The 6,496-nt window shown below is 46.7% G+C and overlaps 1 pseudogene; it reads right to left on the minus strand.

Annotated features, from left to right (window-relative positions):
- Positions 1 to 1,559: 1,559 nt before the first annotated feature.
- LOC119543639 lies at positions 1,560 to 2,845 on the minus strand (annotated as a pseudogene).
- Between the last annotated feature and the right edge of the window lie 3,651 nt (positions 2,846 to 6,496).

The raw sequence follows: 6,496 nt of genomic DNA on the forward strand, positions 1-6,496 counted from the left end.
AAGCTCAACCTATCAAGGAACACACAATGAATGACCAGGTGAGGGGTTGTAGCAAAGATGAAAAACACCTGAATAAAAACTTACAATTAATTATTCAATATTTCACCTTATCATCATTTTAAAGGTAAATGCCAATAACTAAAAGGTAAAGACAAAATCTAAATACACACTGCACAATAAAGCAGAATTTCCAGGCCAACAAAGTAGTGCAACATTCCATATGTTCCTTGTATTTATTCCGTTGCCTGAATTTCCAACAATGTTTTTAACAGAAAAAACCGCTTGGTGGCTTACCAGGATGCAGGGAGGAAGTCTCTTCTGTCTCTGGGACATGGAGTCACACAGCTTAAACATGGTGCCACCATCTATTTTCTAGATAGAATGCAAAAAATTTCTCACTTTTACCCCATTCCAAGTAATTTTCTGTTTGGGCAGAACAATCTCCTCTGAACAAAACGAATTAAAGGGCAGCCAAGTACTATTGCTGCCATTTAGCCTAACTTGCATTTCCTATAGTTTTGATATTTAATAAATAAAGAAATTAGAGCATTGAGGTGGGACAATCTGCACAAGCAATTTACTTCAGGTGAGCTGTACTTTGGTGAAAAGTTCATTCAACCAATAAGGACAATCCCTTTTACTCTAAGAAATTCTACCCACAATATACTATGGATAAGGCCACATCAAAAGAAGTTAATTTACAATTTACAAAGCAGCTGGTTGCTAGAATGTTTGTATTATCTTTTGGTGTTTTAGATACAAACCAAAAGACAAATGTTAAACACAGACGCTCAAATCCTACAGCAGCCCCTGCTCACCAGGCATCTACTGAGTACTTTAGGTTGTCCTCTGGGGTACATCCTTCACAAGTCGCCCCCTGAACACAGGTGACTGATCCCAGTTAACCAAAATCTTAGTTTCCTGGGCTGTAAACTGGAAGGAATGGTTGCTTGGAATTTCCCTTGAAACTGTTACAAAGAAGCTGACTTCAAAGCTTATTTTTCCCTTTTATTTAAGAGGCCCTTATTTAACCAGTTCTGATCCAAAATATTCTTCGATCTAAAAGGCCAGATTATAAATTTGTGATTTATTTTTTGGCTGGAAACTGCACCAAGTCTAATAAAGTAGGGTCATTATAAAACCTTTGTTACTAAACACTGAAAAGCAGGTTGTAAAATCTATCTAGAAATTGGTGATCTGAGCACCAATGATATATTTTTTAGAAAATGGTTTAAAAATTAGTACCCTGTCTAATTTGTACAAAACACAAATAGAAAGGTTGCAAACCCCAGATTTTTGTACAACTTTATTTGCCAAGTTGTTTGTTTGGTGCTGGTGACTTAGCTTATCCATTTTTCTTTCCATTTCCTTAAAGAAAATTCTGAAATTACAAAAGATATTGAGCAGGGTCCCAACCAAAAGGAAAAGCTAATATACTTTCATCAGAGCCAGCTCCCTGCTTACCCTAACCCCCCCAGGTAATTTGGAGAGGAAGCCATCAGTTATCTTCTGTGTTTTGTTTCCATTTCTGAACACAGGCTTTTTCACAAGCTGTCCTCTCAGGCGGAGGCCGGCACGGCTGCCAGCGAGCTCCCGGGTTTCTCTGCCGAGGCGACCCCGTCCAGCGCGCCGGCCTCGGCCTGCCAGCCCGGGAGCTTCTTGGTGGCCACGTGGCGCCGAGCGCGCTTCGCCCAGTGGTCGCCTGCGCATGAAGTGCCCGCTCACATGCCGGACACACAAACTTCTCCCCCGTTGTGGATTCTGCGGGTGTCGAGAGAGTTCGTCTGAAAGAGCAAATTTCTTATCACAGCCATCCAGCTGCAGCCTGAAAGGCTCCTCCCCTGTGTGCGTGCGAAGGTGAGCCTTGAGATGTGAGCTTTTGAAATAGGTTTTCCGGCAGCCTGGGAAGTTGCAAACATAGTTCTTCCTTCGGGAGACGTCTACCTGAGGGGTGCAGTTTTGACTGGAGGTGATGAAGACGGGAGCAGGGGCAAGGGGCAGTAACTCCTGCAGCCGCCGGAGGAGGGGACTTCAAAAAGGCTGTTATCATGCCACTTGGTCCGGTCACAGGGATCATTTGGCAAAGGACAGGGGGAATCGGGACAGGGACAGAAATCAGAGCAGCAGCTTTCCTTGGCAAGTCGTTTTCATAATTTTTTTGGTGAAGCAGGTCTGCACCGCCATGGCCTCCCTGCCTGCTGGCCTTGCTCAGCAGGTATGAGGCCACCGGAGCTGTGCACGCGAGGCTGCCAGGACACCGAGTTAGTGCCGAGTAAACTGTCCGCCAGGGGGGTGTCCCGAACAGCTTCAAAACGTCCCAGAAGCTGTGCTTCCCCGTCTCTCTCGTCGCGATGCTGGGCTGCGGGAATGTGGACAGGGGGACGCCCCGCTGTGTGGCAGATCACACTCATCAGCACAGCTTCAGACATCTCGGCCTCGCGGCTCAGAGCTTCGGTGGCCATGCAGCGGGCGGTGGGACGGCCGGGGCCGAGAGTGCTTTGGAATCAGGTACCTGGGAAGCAACAGGTGTTCCTGCTGAAGGTTCCACGAGATCGGGGCTCTGAGGAGGAGTCATGCACAGGGTTGATAAAGAATGGAAGTCCTTTGGTAATTTAGGTGTGGCTGCATCCATGAGCACTGTGCTGCTGACATGCCCGGAGTCAGAGACAGGCGTGAGGGGCCTTATCCTTAACAGATCAGCTTTCCACGTTCTCTGTCCCCAGGAGCTCATGCACAGAAGAGCCTCGACTGCTTCGATGTCTGTCTGCTCCAAGATGCTACAGGTCGACCTTTTGCTGTGGTGCCGCTTCCTCTCTAGGATTGATTCACATACATCCATGATGTCAACAGAGCCCGCAGCGCCCGACGCTTGCATGGTGCCGGCGGTCCCGGTGCACAAATCACCCGCGGCGCGGGGGCCTGGCGCAGGGTGGAGGCGTCTGGGCCTCTCCCCACCGGCGGCGCCGAATTCCGGCCGCCAGCGCGCGAGGACCTGTCCCGGCGCAGCCCGCCTGGCCCAGGGGAGGGCCTAGTCTTTTGATTAGGGTGGGACCTTTTGATTTGGTTGTTGCCACGGAGAAGAGACCCACCCAACTGTGGTTGAGACCTTTGATTAGATCATTTCCGTGGAGGTGTGACCCCACCCATTCTGGGTAGGTCTAATTAGATGACTGGAGTCCTTTAACAGAGCTCATGAGAGAAGGAGCTAAGAGAAGCTGAGAGAGATGTTTTGGAGGGAAGCTAACATATATAATCAAGAGTTTGACCTGGGGAGAGGCCAAGAGCCAACACAGACCCAGATGCTTGGAGATGCTTGGAGATGCAGACAGAACGATGTTTGGAGGTGCTAAGCTAAGAGATGCAGCCCAGAGTTTGCCCAGGAGAAGCGAAGAGAGACACTTAGAGAAACACCCTGGGAGAACAAGCAAGGATGCACAGAGCTGAGAGAGAGAAGCTAAGAGAGACAGAAGCCCAGAGGCATTTTGGAGAAAGCCATTTTGAAACCAGAACCTGGGAACAAAAGACCAGCAGACGCCAGCCACATGCCTTCCCAGCTGACAGAGGTGTTCTGGACACCATCGGCCTTACTTCAGTGAAGGTATTCTCATGGTAATGCCTTAGTTGGACACTTTTATGACCTTATATCTGTAAATTTGTAACATAATAAATCTCCTCTATAAAAGCCAATACATTTGTGGTATTTTGGATAATGGCAGCTTTAGCAAACCAGAAAATAGGGGAAGGTTGGGGGAGGTGATGAAGCAGATTAACAGACACTGGAGTGAACCAAAACTGATTCCCCCTCCCTTAAGGAGCCAGCTGTTCTGCAGTGAACCTTAGTGGGGCAGAAGGAACATGCTGCATAGGGCAAAACCTGAGTGCTTCTCAGGCTTTTTTAAGAGATGAAGAAGGGTAATGTACACAACTGAACATCTTAAAGTTACTTCAATTTGAGCCCTGACTCCTCATCCCTTTACATGTGCTAATGAAGAGTAAGATGACCAGAAGGAAGACCACCGAGAAAGAAGGGTTTGCTAGTTTCCATGTACTGTGTCCCCCAAAATGTGGGAGCAGAGGTATTAGTGTTGATTATGTTGGAATAGTTTGTTTCTATGGAGATGTGATCCACCCAACTGTGGGTAATTTGATTGGATTATTTTCATGGAGGTGTGGCCCTGCCCATTCAGCATGGATCTTAATTAAATCACTGGATCCCTATAAGTGCTCAGACAGAAGAACACTGCTTCAGCCAAGAGAGACATTTTGAAGCCAGCCATTGAAGGTAGACTTTGCTACTCCAGAGTTTGCCCTGGACGAAACTAGGAGGAATACCCCAAATGCTAGAGAGAAATGTCCTGGGAGAAAGCCATTTTGAAAACACACCTGGGAGCAAGGAAGAAGATGCCAGCCATGTGCCTTCCCAGACAACAGAGGTGTTGTTGACACCACTGGCCATTCTGTGAAGGTATTCTATTGTTGATATGGCCTTCAGACTGTAATTCTGTAACCAAATAAACCTCCTGTGCCAGTCTGGATGTATTATGTCCCACCAAATGCCATGTTCTTTGGTGCAATCTTGTGTGGGCAGACATATTAGTGTTGATTAGATTGGAATTCTTTGATTGAGTGTTTCCAGGAAGATGTGACTCAATCAACTGTGAGTGAAATGTTTGATTGGATAATTTCCTTGGAGGTGTTACCCTGCCCATTCAGGTGCATGTTAATTGGATCACTGGAGTCATATAAAAGAGTTCACAGACCCAAGGACCTCAGAGCAGCTAAGAGTGACATTTTGGAGAGAAACTGAGAGTGACATTTTGAGGAGCAGCTGCAGCTAAGAGAGGACAAAATATCCCAAGAGCAACACTTTGGAGAGTGCCGTTTGAAACACTACCTGGAAACAAGCAGATGCCAGCCACGTGCCTTCTTAGATAACAGAGGTTTTCCGGGTGCCAATGGCCTTTCTCCAGTGAAGGTACCCTATTGTTGATGCCTTACCTTGGACACTTTATGGTCTTAAGACTGTAACTTTGTAACCAAATAAACCCCCTTTATAAAAGCCAATCCATTATGGTATTTTGCATAACGGGCAGCATTGGTAAACTGGAACACCCGCTTTATAAAAGCCAATCCATTTCTGCTATTTTGTATAATGGCAGCATTAGCAAACGGGAACAAAGGGCAAAGAGCAGGTGAGGCCTGGAGTGCTGGGACTTGCAAGCTGATGGTTATTAGAGAAGCATGTGCTTAAAGTCTCATGTATTAACATCATAAAATCCCCCAGCTGCCCATGTGTCTCTGCCCCCAAAATTTCTACCATTCTCTCATTGATAAGATAAAGGGGGCAATAAAAATGGCCCCCAGATAACCACTTGGGTCTTAAAGGGGATAGGAAGTAAGTACTCATTTTTGACAACCTTTGGAGTTGCTTCCCTGCTGCTCACTTGAAGGAGCCCAGAAGGTAATGTGGCAGGTCAGATGGGGCTTGAAGGGCAATGAGGCCAGGTGCCCTTCTACTTGTTTCCCATTACCCTGGCTTCTTTGGATATGTGAGGGAGCTCAGTGTTCCCGAAAGCTTAGAAGTCTCCATCCCTCAGTGCTGGAAACCACAGGTGTGGACCTGTCATGCTTGGGGTAGGTCAGGGCTTTGGGGAGGCTCAGCAGGTGGCAGAGAATTTTGACTCTGCAGTGGCTGTCAGGAAAGGCATCACGGTGTTGAGGGGGGCCCCCTACCTGTGCAGGTAGCCATGCAAGGGGGAGAAACTGAGAAGTGATTCAGGGTTGCTTTGCACTTTCCTATAGTCGCAGCCCCAGCTGACCTCAAGGTGAATCAAAAGGCAGGAGGCTTTGGTTACTGGGGTCCAAGCCAATCCCAGGAAAAATCCTCAGACCCACAAAGTCTGATTGTAGCTTATCCCAAGACAGTAGATTAAAAACTCACTCTGGATTCTTCTCAGACAGATGTTTTTGGAGCATATTTAATGCCAAACACTACATAGTATCTCACTTCATTTAACATCACAAGGCATGCAGGAACAATTTGTCACCCAGATCTCTTAGACCATACCTTTCAATCTTGAGAGCACATCAGAACCCCCTGGAGAACCTGTTAAAACATAGACTGCAAGTACCCTTGCCAGAGTTCCTGATTCAGGTGGTCTGGGGTGGTGTCTTAGAACTGGCATTCTTAACACATTCCCAGTGATGCTGATGTTGATCAGGAATGTTTCTATGTTTTTCTCCCTGACAGAAACACTGTGCACAAAAAAGTGCAGTAGTGACTTAGGTTTCCAAGTGAGTAAGGATTTCTTACCAAATCATTTTTTGAGTGTCCCTTGTTGTGATACATCAGATGAAAGTTCCAGTTGTGTCTTCCCAAGGTCAGACGTTTTCTATTTACGTCCAGTTGGAATTGCTGAGCTTTTAGGTAAACGGTTGTTTAGGAAAGTCGTAACAGGTACCAAAGACATTGTAGCAAGTGGTTTATAAAGGAGAA

This window comes from Choloepus didactylus, chromosome 1, assembly GCF_015220235.1.
Source record: "Choloepus didactylus isolate mChoDid1 chromosome 1, mChoDid1.pri, whole genome shotgun sequence".
In the NCBI taxonomy this organism is placed as follows: domain Eukaryota; kingdom Metazoa; phylum Chordata; class Mammalia; order Pilosa; family Megalonychidae; genus Choloepus; species Choloepus didactylus.